We start from the raw sequence: 19,435 nt of genomic DNA on the forward strand, positions 1-19,435 counted from the left end.
ACTTTCTAAAATGATACATAACTAATTACCTTTATTACATTATATTATATAAATAACATAGTCATCCATTTGTGTCAGTATCTGGCTGTGAACTTGTTTAATATTGATTAACTGTTTGTAGTAGTTTGTGTAGTAATTTCATTTTTAAAGAAATATACTTTTATTTAGAAAGGACGCATTAAATCGATCAAAATTGACATTTATAATGTTACAAAAGAGTTCTATTTAAAATAAAAGCTGTTCTTTTGAACTTTGTTCATCTGTGAATCCTGAAAAATATAAAATATCACAGTTTCCACAAAAATATTGAGCAGCATAACTGTGTTCAACATTGATAATAATCTTCATGTTTCTTGAGCAGTAAATCATCATATTATTCTGATTTCTGAAGATCATGTGACACTGGAGACTGGAGGAATGATGCTGAAAATACAGGTTACACATACTGTGTAAAATACTTTAACACAGATTCAGTTTCTACTGTATTTTTGATCTAGTAAGTTGAGTCTTGGTGAGCAGAAGAGAGATCTGATGTCTATAGGATCATCAACACAATCAGACTCCTCTGTCTGTTTCGTGAAGGGAAACTCTTTAATGTGTTCCTCTGGGCGAGCATCTAATTGTCCTGTGCTCATTACATGCTTCAGCTGTCTCTGTCCTTCACTAACGGCTGGATCACAGCAGCTTGTGTTTCATCAGCTGTCCTGCTGGCCTTCACAAGACAGTGTAAACAACATCACTAATCACAGCAACTGCCTAAACCATTAATTCAGTGAGAAAATACTGGCAGCACTAAAGACAGACCGCTGATGTCGGTTCTGACTGTGCCAGTCAGTCTGTTGACTAGATGCCTCTTTTACAACATTCAGAGAGGAATTTATTAAGAATGAACTGAATCTGTGGAAAGAGTCAGACAGCGAGACAAACACTGAATCTCCAACCAATTACAATCTCTCCCGCTGATCTCCATGTTGATGAACTGAGATCTTTTAGTCTATGCGGTTTTCAGTTGACACATGATCAAAATATCATTAAAGCATAACTTAATGTGATATGTGGTTTACCACTCTTTAATGTGCTGCATGTGATTCTAACATCTCTTCCTCTTTACTACTAGTTATAGCAGCAAATAAACATGAATGAACATCAGATACTGAAATCAATCACATAATCGATCAATCAGTGTTTCAACTGCAGAAAGATGTCAATAAAACAAGTCACATAGCATCCCATCTATCTCAGGAATGACATTCAGTTACCATAAACTCAATAAATGACTAGAAAAATAATAACTAGAAAGAATCCTTTTCATAAATATATGAATTATTTTTTCTTAAGCTCTTGTGTTGATTATTAAATGCATGCTTGAGTTTGTCTTGAAAGCCAGTTTTTATTCGAGTCACCACTGTGTCCTAGAGAGAGTCTGCTGAATGATTACTAATGTGCGGCTGAACAACAGCGAGTCGAGAGTAGATCAGTCTAGTTTGGGTCTGCACTTCTCAATGTAATCTAAAGGTTACCCATGTGTCATTTATAGTTTGATGTGGCCTTAAGCAAAGCTTGAACTGGTGGTCACAGCTGTACATGGGACATATAATCACCCATTCACTGATGAAGATGAGGATGCTGTGAAATCAGAATTTAATTCATCAGACTCCTTTATTCAAGAAGATCAAAGAAACAATGAGATACTCTGTTGCAACTCTCTGTTTCAGTTTGAAAGCAGGACATGTAGACTGATCACAAGGAGAGCAGCAGCATATCATGATCAGTGTCAGTGGAGCTGATGGTCAGGGGAGTGTCGCCCCCTGCTGCTCGGGGTCAGGACGGACACAGGTCTTCCTCTGTGAGGGGGCATGCAGGGACTCATCAGCAATGCTGGGTGTGTGTCCTCACATCACTGTGGTCATTCACACTGTCTGTTTATGATGACCCCATGAAAGGCAGAAATCCAAACCCTGGGAACAAGTATTTTAGCATTTCCGGTTACATCGTCCTGAAGTCGCTTACAAGCCTACATCATGGTCTGTGGTTAAAGGACGAGTTCACTCAAAAATAAACATCTGCTGAACATTTACTCAACAGATCCATCGAGACTTCAACATCTTAATGCTGGATGTGTTTCATCTTTTGTCTTCTCCAGATGTTAACTGATGGACTGACGGCACCCATTCACTGCAGAGCATCCATTGATGAGACACTGATGCAGTGCTACATTTCTCCAAACCTGATGAAGAAACACACTCATCCTAATCTCAGACGATCTGAGAGTGAGACCGTTTTCATTTATGAGTGAACTGCTCTTTTAACATAAGCTCAAGATATTGACACACTTTACTCTAAGATAAAACACACATCATTTATAACCCCTTGTGGTTTTTTTAAAGCTTTTACTTGGTTGCTTATTCTTCTACTCACTCGTCATTCTATAAGCTCATAATCACACTATTCTAGCTCAAACTTTCAGAGAAAATGTTTTAAATAAGGACTGAAAGAGTGCTCTGTATCTTAAAGGCTGATGTTGAAGTCACGTGACAGCACTGTAGTTCGTTTTTACTTCTGCTGAACACATGCAGGCTTCAAAATTCATGTTCATTTAATTTGTGTTGATTTGTGAAGATTATCATGATGATCTAATCCTGTAAGAAACAAAAATAAAACCCTATTGGGATATTGTGGCTCAAATGTACAGGTTGACCTTCAGAAAAACAGAATGGCTGCAGGGCTGTATTGATTCGCTCTATTGCTGGAGTTTTCAAACGGTGAACAGACTTACGTTCAGAAAACACACTGGAGCACCTGGCCATTGACTGAGCAATGAACACACTGTAGATTAAACTCTTTCTCACCATCACATTCACCTGCAGACCTGCCAGAAGCAGAGGAAGAAACTTGCATTTCATTTCAGAACGGACCCTGCAGGTGGCATTTATCAGTGTTTAGGGGTCGATGAGCTCAAAATGAATAGACATTAGCACTAAACTAAAAGACACAAGGCTCTGGTTTAATTTCATGGGGTATTCAGAAGCACACAGTTTAACAGCACCAGCTCCTGTGCAATCAGAATGTGCTGTATTTTCATTTTTCTGCTTCTAGCAGCACAAATGCATCCGTGTTGACAGAGATGAATAATAGTGAAGTGGGTTTGTGCTCAAGGAGCGGTGTTTCCCTGCATGTGGGAGTGAAGAATCTGCACACAACACCCAGAGAGAGCAATCGACACCAACACACACACACACACACACACACACACACTGAACAGCATGGCCACAACACACACACACAGAGAGAGCATGCGCCGATCAGGGCTTGAAATTAACAGATTGTCTTCATTCTCAGGTATGCTTTATCATCGCTGAAGGAGGGACAGTGGTGTGTGTGTGTGTGTGTGTGTGTGTGTCCCTTACTCATCTGCACCGTGACTTACTGGACTGTGTCTGTGAGTCTAGCATAGATCAATATTAGTGCAGTCAAACACAAGTGAAAGGGATCGTTCACTCCTGTCATCCTCTTCTGCATACATCTACCCTCATGTCATTCCTTTCTTCTGAGGAACACTGACAAACTATTTTCAGAAATGTCTCAAAAAAGTATTTTTTTATCCGAACACTAAAAGTCTTCAACCAAACGGTCTTCAAAATACCTTCTTTCTGTTCCGCAGAAGAATTTTAGAAAAGGTAATATGATGTGAGGGGTAGTAAATGATGACAGAAGGATCATAGTTTGGGTGAAAATCTGTTTCATTTGGATCCATTCATTATTTTATCAAATCATACTATTGAATTATTAGTTTGTCATATCTTATCTGTGGACGGGAGGTCAGGGGTCAGTCTCAGGAAAAGACACCATGTGTGTCCCGTGACCTACTACTGATATAACCAAGATTATTATTATTGATCATCACACAATTATTAACAGACTGAACTCTGCTTTGTGTGTGTGTGTGTGTGTGTGTAATGTAAAGGAATTTTTTTTATCTATTATATCTGAATATCAATCATTTTGTGTGTCCCTCACTTATCAACATTGCAAGAGGCAATGCACAAAAAGAAAATAATAAATCACAAAAAAAAAAAAACTCAAGAGAAACGAGAGTTGTTATTTATCTTTTTTTTCTTCATGGTTTGTGTCATGAGTACACTCGCACAGAAACACCCACATTACTCTAAAAATAAGGTTCAGGCTAGAAAGGATTTATGTAGTTTTTTTTTTTTTTTTTAAGTCAAATCACATTTATTTATATAGAACTTTTAATAAATACAGATTGTGTCAAAGCAACTGTACATAATTAAATATATAATAGTGTGTCAATAATGCAAAAAGGAAGTTCATCATTGAATTCAGTGATGTCATTATTCAGCTCCCTGGATGCAATATATATTATAAAGTCCGTTTTTTCAAAATCCTAAGGGCCTCATTGGTTCCTCCTCTTAAAAAAAGGGAGGAGGATTTGTCATTCTGAATCAGACTTTATTGGGAAATTGATAATCATGAAAAAGACCATTTTAGAAAGAGATTACCCATCTGAATGGGTCGACAAAGTGTTCAATGCATCCTTTTCACCCGTGTCTAATCTGATAAGATCAGTTTTAAATAGCCCTGTCACAGAATGTCAGGTATTATCTTCGGATCCGGAGGCAATGCTGTTTCTGCACCCTCTGTTGACTGTATATAAACATGTGAGAAATCTGAAAGACTAGTTAGTGCATGCATGCTTTCAGAGTTTAACTCCTAGTCCCTCACTGAATGGAAATGATCCCTGTGACAATCTACACATTGTAATAATAGGATTAAAACGTCCTTTTTTTTTGTCCTCCGAGAACCAGAAAAAAACTACAGAATTCACTCTGCTATTACTTGTGCCTCGGCATGTGTCGGCATCTGATTCGTTGTCCTCGCAGTCTCTATGTCTTCTATCGGAAGAAAAGATCTTAATTACTCTGCTGCAGCCCATTTTCTCTCTTTGAATCACTTTTGTGGTCCAGAAAAAGTGAATGTGCCAGTGAGAGTTATTCTGGATTGTTACTCTTCAGACTTTATCACCGTTAATGATGAAGCAGGGTTTAATGTGAAGTCATAGAGTTAAGGGGTGTTTTTTTTATTTCTTTTCTATTCATGTGTTTATGGTATATTTTATTTTATTTTTTCTATGTGATAAGGTTTCATGATGTATTACGTCACTGATTCTGATTCTTTTAGCAACTGATCCCTGAAAGATTATGTGAGGAAGCACAAACAGTTCTGGCATGGATCCTGTGTTTATGAGAAGTGTGATTAATCATTATTAACCCTGTGCACTGATTAACCAATCAATCACAGTAACTTCAGGATCTTTGTGCCAGCATTAACAAATTATCTGGATGCACCTGTCCACAATTTGACATGTTTTATGATTCTTTTGATTTAGGGAAACCATGAGCAGTGTCCGTTCTCACATGAGCTTCACTGTTCTTCTGCGAGGTCGAGAGCGGTATCTTATCGTATGGTAGCATGCCCCTCAGCGGGAAGCAGAGAGTGCTCGGGTCCAGTTTCCACGAGTTACAAATAGCCCCAGAATTATTAACCACTGGCAGAAGACGGCAGCGCCCTGAAACACATTCAGACATGTGAAACTGCCGCAGAGGCTCATGGGACACTGAGACAAGGATGTGTGGATGTGTCCTACTGCAGATGGAGTTAATGTGGGCGGTCGGTCAGAAACTATCAAAGAAGTCAGATATCAGGCTGCCCAACAGCTGAAAAGTAGCACAAATTTTGGTTTCATTATGTGAAGAATAACTGATAAGCAGAGATGTATAGTAACGAAGTAGAACTACTTCACTACTGTACTTAAGTACTAAAAGGCTGTATCTGTACTTTACTAGAGTATTATTTTTTCCCCCTACTTTTACTTCAGTACATATTTTCGCTGAGTTTAATACTTTTACTCCAATATTTTTTTATGTGCTGCATCGTTACTCGTTACAATTATAATAATGTTACGCAGGTTTGATGAAGCTGGCACATCATTGAGCGAAACAAGCGATTAAGAAGACTGCGCGTGCTGACTGAACTGCTGTGAAGAGAGAGATGAACACCGAGCCGAGCCAGATAATGATTCGTTCACGAGTCAAGAACCGGTTGCATCGGTTTTCGGGATCAACAGTAGTTCTTTCTGACAGTTTGATTCAATAAACCAGTTGAAGAAAACAGTTCACCGATTCTTTTGCGCTCGACGTAATGGCGTCATTGGCGATGACTGCAAGCCTCCAAGCCTTCGGTTTACCTGGTCTCATAACATTAGCACAGAATTCGGTTCACGAATCGGACGCGTCTGACAGAAACGGTTCTTGACTCGTGAACGAGTCAGTCTGTTGTTCATTATCTGGCTCGGCTCAGTGTTCATCTTCAGTTCTCTCTTCACAGCAGTTCAGTCAGTGTACTGTTTGAGTCAATGAATTACTCCGGGATATTGGTTTGTTTGAACTCAGAGGGAGTGTCAGACACATTAAACAAGTGAACAGCTTAAGTCATTTGTGGATTAATGCGTATTGGAGACGCGAACTGTTTAAAACGATTCAGTTCCATTTGGTGAACTGTTTCAAAAAGATCTGGTTACATCGAATGAATCGTTCGCGAACCGGATATCACAAACTGCTTTGTTTTGAACTCTCTCACAACAGACACAGAAGAGAAGACAATGCTGAATAAAGTCATAGTTTTTGCTATTTTTGGACCAAAATGTATTTTCGATGCTTCAAAATATTCTAACTGACCCTCTGATGTCACATGGACTACTTTGATGATGTTTTTCTTACCTTTCTGCACATGGACAGTAGACCGTTCACACAGCTTCAATGGAGGGACTGAGAGCTCTCGGACTAAATCTAAAATATCTTAAACTGTGTTCCAAAGATAAACGGAGGTCTTACGGGTTTGAAACAACATGAGGGTAAGTTATTAATGACATAATTTTGCAAATTGGGCGAACTAACTCTGTAACCGTTTTTTGTTTACAAAAAGTTAGTCAAAGGAATTGTGATTTAGGTTAATCATTTGAAATAGTAAAAACAATATGTTCAAACTTTTGACTACTTTCTTTAATAACTACATAACACAATACTTTCCCTTGTCAAAAAATCCTAAAGGATTCCAATAAGAAAACTGTACAGGATTCTAATTGGATTTTCTATCATATTTTGGATCCGTTCCTATAGGATTCTGATAGGAATAGTCTTGTAGGACAAGACATAAATATCCTGTAGGATCATTCCTATAGGATTTCAATGGGATCCAGTTGGGTGACTGTTTATATGGGATTTTTTTTTTATTCTAAAGGTACACTTTTCCATTGTATTTGTTTTATGAACAAATAGTACTTGCAGTTTGCCTAAACTCACCCTGATGTAGACATTGTTCATTGTACGTTGCACGACCTTCAGTAACATTGTAAAAAACATAAGAGGTGATTTGTGCAGCAATACAGCATTAGTGCAAAAATTTCTAAGGGACTGGTAATGAATTGATCACACACACACACAATATGTAGCACTTGTGCTTCCAATGTAAATATACACTAAACCAGTTCTAGACCCAAAAAGGGAGGAACATATCTAGAGTGAGGAGGAACATATAAAGTGTATACAGGAGACCAGAAGTTGAATATAAAAATAATACTTTACTGTAACAACAATAATAATAATAATAATAGCAAATACAATCACAACACAGAACAATAAAACATCAAACAATATGTAGAATATGATATTGTAACTCAGTATAATACACCTCAAAGGGAACTTAAACTGTTCATTTCATTTAATACAGTACTATTTGTGTGTAATGTAAAAACAGAGAAAAAAAAAACTGAAAATATTGTATCAAATATATTCCAAAGCAATCACTAATGCTCTGTCAAATGAACACATGCACGATTATTTCCTGGTTTTAGATAAGCCAGCTCAGTCATTTCGAGTCGTACTGTGCTTTAAGGGGAGAGCACTTTTCTCAGCTTCTCTACAAAATCTATTCACAATTTGAAGAAAATCTTTGTTAATCTAAAAGGACCAAACATCCACATTTACCATTTCAGAAATGACAAACGCGAGTGTTAAATATTACGCCGGTAAATCTGCTAAATTTTTCTGGACTCATTGCTTCGATTGACAGTAATAACGGAAAAGCCATCTATTCGCCATCTATTCTCTTGTCATGCGTCTTCATGTACACACAAATATCACGGGAGAACTGTATCATGTCAAACTTTTTAACTGGAACATAGAACCTAACCTGCACAACAGAACATATTAATCCATCAATACAAATAAAGCGTACACAAAACCGTAAAGCACAATTCAAAACACTCAAAATGTGGGCAGAACAGGCATTTTGTACTCGCTACTTCAGTGTTTTATACAATTACATTTTATTATAAATGGCATACATTATTATTTCATTAATATCAGTTGTTAAATTAGCTTTTGCTATCTAAAGTTAATGGCAAACAGCAGATACAGTAATCAACAACTCAGCAACAGATATAATTACTTCACCCAAAATGGTTCGTTTGGGATGCAGCTCAGATAAGTATCATTATTTCTTCCTTTTTAGAGTCTTTCAATACATTTTTAACAAGTTTAACAACGTTAATCACTCGATGTCTCAGCTTCCTCACCTGACCGTTACCGTTTTAGAGTTGTGACGTTCGCGAACGAACCGATTCTTTTGAACGGCTCATAAACATGAACGATGGGAGCCGAGTCGCGACTGGAGAGGAGCCGTTCTTTCTATCGTTCTTTTTTCCTATGCGTGTTCATACAAATGAGCTCCGCCAGGAGACAGAACAGTTATAGGGGGAGGGGCGCACCCAGCGCAGGCCAACCCTTTATAGCGTGATGATATTAGTTATTAGTTGTGCATGCATTTACATTGCATTTTGTGTTCATTTAAAACTTATTTTAAAATCATTAAAAATGTTCTTTTGTGATACTGTACTTGTATAGAAATGTTTCACTAAAAGCTGTTTTCACAGACATTCATTGCAGCCCACTTTGTTATTGTTCATTGACTTGAAGGGGCTGATGTCCTATTTGCAAAGTTTACAGTAGTAATAGTATGTAGTATGTAGACATTTCCATTTTATTTATTCTAATTTTATCTACTTAAAAAAAAAATAGTTTTCTATCAAAATGTTCTTGTGTGATAACAATGTTCTTGTGTGGAAGTGTTTGTAGTAAAAGCTGTTTTGCACAGAAATTCATTGCAGCCGGCTTTGTTTTTTATGTTTATTTGTGAGTAGGTATTGTATGAATAACATAAGTCAACGTAGTTTTACACACACACACACACACACACACACACTTTGTACTAAAGGTAAATCAAAATAATGATGTCACTGTCTAAGCAGAGGGATTTGTGCAACCCTATGGAATATAGTCGACACATGAGAAATGAGGTAATAATCAATATTTCAGAATAATTCAAACTCAGATATTGGTGTGTGATATCTGAGCTTTAATTATTTGACTACAAATCTCACCTCATAATACCTCCCAGTGATTATTTCCAGGATAAACTGAGATGCTCCCAAGCTGGCTTCTTAAAACTGACTAAATATTTAAAAAGAGCCAAAAGAGCCATTCTTTTGAACGGCTCTTTGAAAGGAACGGATCGCGAAGATCCGGATCCCCTCAAAGAGCCATAAATCCCATCACTAGTTCAAATTATGCACGCTACAGTGTCACGCGCACTACTACGTTCGGATTTCTTAAAGGGGAAGCGTCACGACAATACCATTATAGATGTTTGTGTTTTTATGAATTCTTAGTCACATGTAATACATTTTAACTTATTCGGATATTATATCAATTAAAATATTTTCCTTACTGTATTTTGATATGTATATATATATATATATATATATATAAATATATATGTAGGCTGCATTTTTATGGGTTACAAATACACACACACACACACACATACACAGTGCTACTCTAAAAAAGTTAAGTTACTCTTAAAAAGTAATTAACAGAATCAAAGAAGATCCTACAGGACAAAGTGAATTTCCATTTGAAAATCACAATGTCCAATACAAATCAATAGAAGATCACATGAAAAAAATAAATCCCATTAAATTAAACACAATATCCAATAAGATTCTAAACATCAAATAAAATCCTACAGGACAAAGTGAAATTCCATTAAAATCAATCAGAATGTCCAATAGGATTTTAAGAATCCAGTAGGATCCAATAGGACAAATTGAAATTCCATTAAAATCAATCAGAATGTCCAATAGGATTTTAAGAATCCAGTAGGATCCAATAGGACAAAGTGAAATTCCAATAGGATTTTTTGACAAGGGTTTACTTTTACTTCCAGTACTTGAGTAGTAAATTTTAAAATAGACTACTTGCAATACTTAAGTACAAAATTTTTTGAATACTTTAGTACTTCTACTTAAGTGTGGTGCTTAAAGAGCACTTCTACTTCTACTCAAGTCACTTTTTTGATAGAGCACTTGTACTTTTACTCAAGTCTGGGTCTCTAGTACTTTATACATCTCTGCTGATAAGAGATAAGTGTCAGATGCCAGAATGAGTGAGTTACTCAGTGTGAGAGCACAACCTCAGGATACAGCTTCCTGATCAGCGAAGTACGCCGGCAGCAGACAAGCGTTGTGGTCCAGTATGTACTCCACCACCTTCACACAGATGCACCATCATGTGTCTGTGGACTGGAACATACTTCTCATGCTGCGAGCAGCTGCTGAACCACAGCCGAGCTGATGAAGTTTGGCACGGTCTAAATCTTGTACATCACAGCCTTCAGCAGATCCCAGACCCCCTGACAGACACAGAATGAAGAAACATGCCCATGCTTTACTGACGACTTCTGGAGCTGGCTGCTCTTGATTATGCAAGGGCTAATTAATATACAGCTGCAGCACCAAATCAGAGTCAAAAATAGCTACTACTAGAAAACAGATAGCTGACATGGAACTGGAACAATAATGTGAGTGATTCCACTCAAACAACACATAAGATTACTGAAGAAATCAACTCCTATAACTGAGATTTCTTCTACTTTCACCTTTGAAGCATTTTCACAAAGCCACGAGTAGCTCTTTCTGCAAGTCACACTTTTACTATGTTCATTTGTTTTGAGCTTTAAACGTTACATGTGCAAAAAAAAAAAAAAAAAAAAAAAGAGTTAAATCCTGCAACTAACTTGAAGTGATAGAGCTATAATAAAAACTCTTTAGGTCAACTGCATAAATTAATAACTTCAACTTTCAGCTATTATAAATATATCCAGCACTAATACACTCACATGAAAAATAAATTTTTTTGTTTATATTGTTGCAGAATTTTCACTATATATCACAGGGTCAAAACCAGTAAATCCAAAACCAAACATAAAAAGGACACGAACACAGGGCAAGGCAAGACAAGGCAAGAGATGACAGACATGTAACGCTCAGACAAAAAACAAGGACTCCGTAACAAAGACAGAAACAAACCAGGTATTTATAGACAGGTACAAACAATGAAAGTGGAAACAGCTGAAAACAATGAACGGTGACGATAAGGGGAAGTGATACCTCTAGTGGACACCCAGGGATACACAGACTAGACACGCTGTGACAGATAAGTCCCCAAAACCTTCAAACTGGCTGTTATTAAGCCTCTCATCAAAAAACCACAACTTGACCCCAAATAACTAGTTAATTCGAGACCAATCTCGAATCTCCCTCTTCTGTCCAAGATACAAGAAAAGGTGGTATCCTCACAATTATATTCCTTCTTAGAGAATAATGGTATATGTGAGGATTTCCAGTCAGGATTTAGACCGTATCATAGTACTGAGACTGCTCTCCTTAGAGTTACAAATGATCTGCTCTTATCATCTGATCGTGGGTGTATCTCTCTATTAGTTTTATTGGATCTTAGTGCTTTGTTTGACACTATTGACCACAACATTCTTTTGCATAGATTTGAACACTTTGTTGGCATCAGTGGAAGTGCATTAGCATGGTTTAAATCGTACTTATATGACCGCCATCAGTTCGTAGCAGTGAATGAAGAGGTATTATATCGATCACAAGTGCAGTATGGAGTACCTCAATGCTCAGTACTAGGGCCGCTACTCTTCACGCTTTATATGTTACCCTTGGGAGATATCATCAGGAAACATGGTGTTAGCTTTCACTGTTATGCTGATGATAATCAGCTCTATATTTCTTTGCGGCCCGGTGAAGCACACCGATTTGAAAAACTAATGGAATGCATAATCGATGTAAAAAACTGGATGACGAGTAATTTCTTACTGCTAAATTCTGAAAAAACAGAGGTGTTAATTAAAGGACCTATAAACTCTGCATGTAATAACCTAGAACACTGTCTAAGACTTGATGGTTGCTCTGTCTCTTGATGGTTGTTTTCGTTAGAAAACCAAGTTTCTAGTATTTGTAAAACTGCATTTTTCCATTTAAAAAATATATATCTAAATTACGGCCTATGCTCTCGATGTCAAATGCAGAAATGTTAATCCATGCATTTATGACCTCAAGGTTAGATTATTGTAATGATTTATTGGGTGGTTGTTCTGCACGCTTGGTAAACAAACTACAGCTAGTCCAAAATGCAGCAGCAAGAGTTCTTACTAGAACCAGGAAGTATGACCATATTAGCCCGGTCCTGTCAACACTGCACTGGCTCCCTATCAAACATCGTATAGATTTTAAAATATTACTTATTACTTATAAAGCCCTGAATGGTTTAGCACCTCAGTATCTGAATGAGATCCTTTTATATTATAATCATCAATGTCCGCTACGTTCTCAAAACTCAGGCAATTTGATAATACCTAGAATATCACTGCAGTCACCCAGATCCAGTACATATCCAGACCAGATGGTGGATCAGCACCTAGAAAGGACCTCTACTGCCCTGAAAGACAGCGGAGACCAGGACAACTAGAGCCCCAGATACAGATCCCGTGTAAAGACCTACGCCGGAGGTAGTTTGAGGTGGACTGTCACTGGACTAATGATCTTGGTGACAGGAGACAGCCCAATAAATTTGGGAGCTAACTTATTCGAAACAGAACGGAGGCTTAACGACTTAAACGGGAGGCTTCGACCGGTGGTGATCGGCCTTGGCCTTAGTGCGCCCTCACCTGGAGTCTTGGTGGTGGCACCGCAGGTCAAACGCATGAGTGGAGGGGACCGCGAATTCAGATTCCAGACTAGGAAAAACAGGTGGCTGGTTACCTATGTTATATTGAAACGGAGAGAGGCCCGTGGCTGACACTGGTAACCAGTTATGAGCGTACTCAACCATAGAGAGTTGTTGGCTCCAGGAAGAAGGATTCTTGGAGACTAAACATCGCAACCTTCTCTCTAAATCTTGGTTGGCTCGCTCAGACTGACCGTTGCTCTGAGGGTGATAACGCGAAGACAGACTAACCAGTGCTCCTAACAACTTACAAAACTCTTTCCAAAATCTGGATACAAATTGGGATCCCCTCCCAGAAACCATGTCTACCAGGAGGCCATGAAACCGGAAGACGCGATCGATAACAGTGACCGCTGTCTCCTTGGCTGAAGGTAATTTGGGCAAGGGAATGAAATGTGCCGCCTTCGAGAATCGGTCCACTACGGTCAAAATGACCATCATGCCATTAGAGGGCGGGAGGGCGGTAACAAAATCTAGTGCGATGTTGGACCAGGGTCTCGAAGGGACAGACAACGGTTGAAGAAGCCCATTCGGAGGTCGGTCAGACGACTTACCACTGGCACAAACTGAGCAAGACAAAACAAAATTGTGAAAATTGCGAGCTATCAGTGGCCACCAGAATCGTTGCTTTACTAAGCACTTGGTGCGGCTTATCCCTGGATGACAAGCTACATTAGAGCAGTGACCCCACTGAATAACGTTGGGCCGTAACTCCTCCGGCACAAACAACCGATTCGGTGGGAATCCCCCAGACAGAGGCTTTACCCCTTCTAAGGCCGTCTTGACCTTCGATTCAACCTCCCTTGAGCAAGGCATCAAACCCCCAACTGCTCCCCGGGCGCCGCAGCATAAATGGCTGCCCACTGCTCCGGGTGTGTGCTCACAGTGTGTGTTTGTGTGTGTGTTCACTGCTCTGTGTGTGTGCATTTTGGATGGGTTAAATGCAGAGCACAAAATCTGAGTATGGGTCACCATACTTGGCTGAATGTCACTTACACTTCATACGAGTGATGATACGACTATACTCACAGGTAAAATGCACTCGGGAATCACTGGGCGTTTGGAAGGACGTGACAAAGAATCGGGCTTGTCGTTTTTGGAACCCGGGTGGTACGATAGAGAAAAAATCTAAACGACAGAAAAAAAGTGCCCATCGAGCCTGCTTGGAATTTAGTCTTTTGGCAGTTCTAATGTATTCTACGTTCTTATGATCGGTCCAAACAATGAAAGGTACCCCCAACGCCACTCCTCTAATGCTAACTTGATTGCCAACAACTCTCAGTTACCAATGTTATAATTACGTTCTGCAGGAGATAACCAATGAGAAAAAAACACGCATGGATGCATCTTGTCTAAGGTAGCACGTTGGGAAAGAACTGCACCCACTCCCACCTCTGATGCGTCGACCTCCACCGCGAACTGATGTGTGGGATCAGGGGCTATTAAGATGGGAGCCTAAACAAAGCAGCTCTTGAGGTTGGAAAATACAGTTCTGGCTGTATTAGACCACCTGAACGCAGTACTGGGGGAGGTTAAGACGGTCAGAGGTGAGACTAGTTGGCTGAAATTACGAATAAAACGTTGATAAAAATTGGTGAACCCCAGAAACCACTGTAGGGCCTTACAGAAATCTGGACTTGGCCAATCTATCACAGCCTTAACCTGGGAACAGACTGTGCAGGGAATACGCATTTCTCCGCTTTGACAAAAAGACCATTCTCAAGTAATCTCTGGAGCACTCGTCTGACGTGTTGCACATGTTCCTGGAGAGATGAAGAAAAAATCAGTATGTCATCCAACAAAAAAGAATCCCACCCCCGCTGGAGAAGAGGAAGAGCGGATGGACCTCGATGCCAAAGAATCAGAAATATATTTCTCCATGGCCTCCCTCTCCTGAATAGAAAGAGAGTAAAGTTTGCCCTTAGACGGAGACTTACCTGGAACTAAGTCTATGGCACAGTCATAGGGATGATGCGGAGTGAGAGAAGCAGCACGGGACTTACTGAAAACTTCCTTCAGGTCCAGGTACTCCCCGTGCATGTTTGACAATACCATGGTCTCCTCCTGTAAGACAGAAACAGACACAGCAGGACAAGCAGAAACCAGACAAGACTCATGACTTTCACTCCACAAGGTGACAAGATCCAAAGTGTTGGAACCCCAGTCCACTTGTGGATTGTGCTTGACCAGACAGTGATGACCTAATACTGTCACGTAAGGGAACACAGGAGACAGAACGTCCAAGTGCAGTTTGAGTTTAATAGGGTTATCCAAAATCAGAGTCAAAACAAGCCGGGTTATAACGAAACATCAGTCCAAAACAGAAACAAACAAACAAACAGGAACAGGAACTCGAAGACTAGGAACGCGAGGAAACTTAATGATGGAAAGTAAGGACTCCATGCAGACAAACAGAAAAGGACTGTTTAACATAGGGAGGATAATGACTAACAAGTGAAGACACCTGAGTGCAATTAACAGGAGTGCAATTACTGTGATGAAGGGACAAGGCTAGTGGAAATTGTAGTGCCTACGATGAGGTGCCTATGGGGAAGTGAGACCACTAGTGGACACCCAGGGAAACAGAGACCAGACAGCGTGACAAATACAATAGATGCTACAGGGGAGTCCATGAGGAGCAGGGATAGGGTTTCAGTGTGGTTGCCAGATGTGTGAAGATTTATGGGTTCAGTGGTGTGGGTGAAGTGCGGCAGTTCCTGGCCATTGAGTGCGCTGACATGGATCTGACGGGACAAGGGAAGGACAGGAAGGTTCAGGTGATTTGCAAGGACAGTGTCAATGAAATTACCTTCAGCTCCAGAGTCCAGAAGGGCATGACAGGTGTGAGTGTTGTTGCGCCACCGCAGTTTCACCGGAATGAGAGTAGACGATGTAGTTGAGGAGTGTTGAGCGTGAATTAGTGGGTTTTTGTTAAATGTGAGCCACAAGCATCATAATTATAAGAACCAAAGTCTTAAACTACTTCAGTCTGTGTGCAAATAATTTATTAAATACATGAGTTTCACAATTTGAGTTGAATTACTGAAATAAATGAACTTTTACACAACATTCTAATTTATTGAGAAGCACCTGTATAACACACACACACACACACACACACACTCTCTCTCCCTCTATCTCTCTCTCACACACATACATACACACACACACACTTCATGACCCTCTTGGGGGAACTTTTTGCTCGTGCTGTACATCAAACATTATATTTGCTTTAATGAATGAAACGTTTACCCACCACTCGTGCGTGTGTGTGTGTGTGTGTGTGTGTGTGTGTGTGTGTGTGTGTGCTCTCACGAACACAACAGGAGCCAGTGCCGCAGACCCGAAGCATGTGCGCCACTGAAATCATTCCGCTGTGAACTGTGTACAAAAAGTCACACAGAGATGTTTCCTGTGTCTGGTGCATTTTCGTGATTGAAAATAAGAGCAAACAAATCGTAAAATCAATAAACAGCTTCATTTATAAACACGTAATAAGTCATTTGTGTTACAAAAAGTACACTCCTTGTATTATTGTCTCTGTACATATTTATTCGTTAACACTTTATTTTACTTTCTGTTTCATTATCTATTTGCTCATTGCATGCTGCAATCTATTAAAGTATTCCCTCACTCTCCACGTTAATAATGTGTAGCACTAATGGAGCATCCTACAGGGGCAAGAGCTGTATTTCCAAACACACTCACCTCTTTTACTGTGAGTTCTTCCCTGTTCTTCCTGATCTCGGGACTGTTCCCGGGTCACAGGAGGACCCCCTTCACTGGCGAGCCCCCAGCTGTTAAAACACACAGCTTGAGAAGATCAGGTTAGGAGTGAAGTGTGTTCCAGTCTTCATTGTGAAGGGCTTTGTTATATCTGCAGAGGAACTGAAACTGATAACTCAACACAAGCAAGGAAACACAGCTATGTTAACCACATCTTTTGACATTCATTCACAGTAAACAACACTGATATGCATTTTAGAATTATTTAATTCATTTAATTATTAATTTACATCAAATGAATGGACACAGATACCCACATAACAACATGAAAGACATGTTTTGCTGTTGAAATCTCCTTTAATTAATTTCCGCAGTGCAGTTTGACCATTAGGATGGTTGGTATGTGGCAAGCTGCCTGCTTCATGATTCACTGAAACAGTCCAGTGAGAGAGTCTCCTGCAACCAGCTCATACAAATACAATTAATTAAGACATTCAATTAACTGTGCACCATAACTCAGCAGCATGGAGAATACTTAACCCTATAAACAACTATTTTCTTCAAACAAATATTTCACATTTATACCTTTAATATTTCTATAATTACTCAACTCATATGGGTAAATTTAGTTATTTAGCAGCTTATTAGTCAACTAAGCAATGTTTAATCAAATAGTTTAACACTCTGAGCAAAGCTATATATATATATATATATATATATATATATATATATATATATATAATTAACAAATGGCATTCCTTGACTTCTCTGCATCAGCAATAATTTATTTGAGCAATAGTTTCCACGTGTGTGAGACTATAGTGAGCTGAGGAGAGCTGCACAGACGCTCAGCCTATAGATGAAGCTGTGGGCATGTGATAATAAGAGTCATGGGGAACGCAGCATTTGCAGGTTTAGTACATTTAAATAGACACTTTATTCCAGTGGTGTCATGGTCTTGTCATGATCCTGTCTCTATCTCTCTCTTCTTCTCCCTCTGTCTCCCCCTGCTGGTTTTTCCCCTCCTGTCTCCCTCGCTCTTCGCTTATGTGTCACAGCTGTCTTCACTTCTCATTAAGATAATTCCCCCTCCACCTGGTTCTCATCTTGCCTTGTTATTTGGGCTACTTCTACCCTCTCGTTCCCGTGTCTCATTGTCAGATTGTTACTTCCGAATGAAGCCGTTGCCTTTGGCGTCCGTGTTAGCAGTTTGTCTTGGTCCTGTCCTGTCCTGTCTAGTCGGGGTGAAGTTAGTTGTCTACTATCGCTACCTGTACCTCTCTGTGCTCACCCTTTATACCCCACAGAACCTTACCTGCTGTTCTACGCCGCTACCGCCCCGCACTGCGAGCACCGATCCCCGGCTCTCCCCTGAGCCCAGTCAAAGCCTCCACCTCGCCAGCCTTCTGGTAGTTCCAGCCACGGAGGTTTCCTGTGTTAGTTTAACCCAGCCTTCGGGTCTTCCTTAGTTTTCATCTTTGTACTCCTTTGTTGAATTTTCCTGTGGCTTTCCTTTGTTGGATTAAAGACTGTCATTTTGCCCTCGCATTTGAGTCCCCTCTCTTCAATACCCATCACAGAACAATCTGACCACGATGGACTCAGCGAGTGGCAGTCCGTTCCAGACCGCCGTTGAGCACCAGGGCGTCCTCCTCGGGAGGCATGAGGAAGACATCTCCGCTACCCGACACGCCGTCGGTTCTTTGGCTGCCCAAATGTCCGAGCTGTCCAGCCAGGTCCACAACCTGCGTCTCCAGCCTTCCGCCTCTTATTCTCCTCCGGGTCAGACGGAGCCTCGGATAAACAATCCTCCGGTTTATTCGGGTGAGCCAACTCAGTGCCGCGCTTTCCTTACCCAGTGTGAGGTGGTATTCTCGCTCCAGCCCGTTACATATGCTAAGGAGAGGGCCAAGGTGGCTTTCGTTCTTTCACTCCTCCACGGGCGGGCTCGCGAATGGGGAACGGCCAACTGGGAGACGGAGGCAGAGTGCACCTCAACCTTTGAGCGCTTCAAGGAGGAGATGATCCGGGTCTTCGACCGTTCCGCCTACGGAGAGGAGGCGTCCCGTCGACTTTCCACACTCCGGCAGGGAAGACGATCCGTGCCGGATTTCTCCGTTGAGTTCCGGACCCTCGCTACCACCTGTGGGTGGAACCAGCCCGCACTGACTGCTCGCTTCCTGGAGGGCTTGTCTCCAGAGGTGCGGGACGAGGTCCTCGTCCGTGAAATCCCCGCCCGGCTCGACGACCTTATCGACCTGGCCATCCGGGTGGAGAGACGGTTTGATCAGCGCCGTCGTGCTCATCGCCTAGAGGAGAGTCTCTTCTCGCCGCCTCGAGTCAGCCCCTCCCACTCAGAACCGGAACCCATGCAGCTGGGTGGTCTGCGTATTTCGCCTAAGGAGCGTCAGAGGAGGATCTCTAACCGCCTCTGCATGTACTGTGCTAGTGCCTCTCACTTTGTGTTTTCGTGTCCGGTAAAAGCCAAC

At 40.5% G+C, this 19,435-nt stretch overlaps 1 long non-coding RNA gene across 1 annotated transcript; it reads right to left on the minus strand.

Annotated features, from left to right (window-relative positions):
- Positions 1-4,321: 4,321 nt before the first annotated feature.
- On the minus strand, positions 4,322-14,882 carry LOC113063463 (uncharacterized). The gene is made up of 3 exons (XR_003278690.1): positions 14,846-14,882; positions 10,609-10,827; positions 4,322-5,735 (listed from the first exon to the last, which is right to left on the minus strand). It is a non-coding gene; the product is annotated as an uncharacterized LOC113063463 (long non-coding RNA).
- Between the last annotated feature and the right edge of the window lie 4,553 nt (positions 14,883-19,435).

This window comes from Carassius auratus, chromosome 45, assembly GCF_003368295.1.
Source record: "Carassius auratus strain Wakin chromosome 45, ASM336829v1, whole genome shotgun sequence".
Classification (NCBI taxonomy): Eukaryota; Metazoa; Chordata; class Actinopteri; order Cypriniformes; family Cyprinidae; genus Carassius; species Carassius auratus.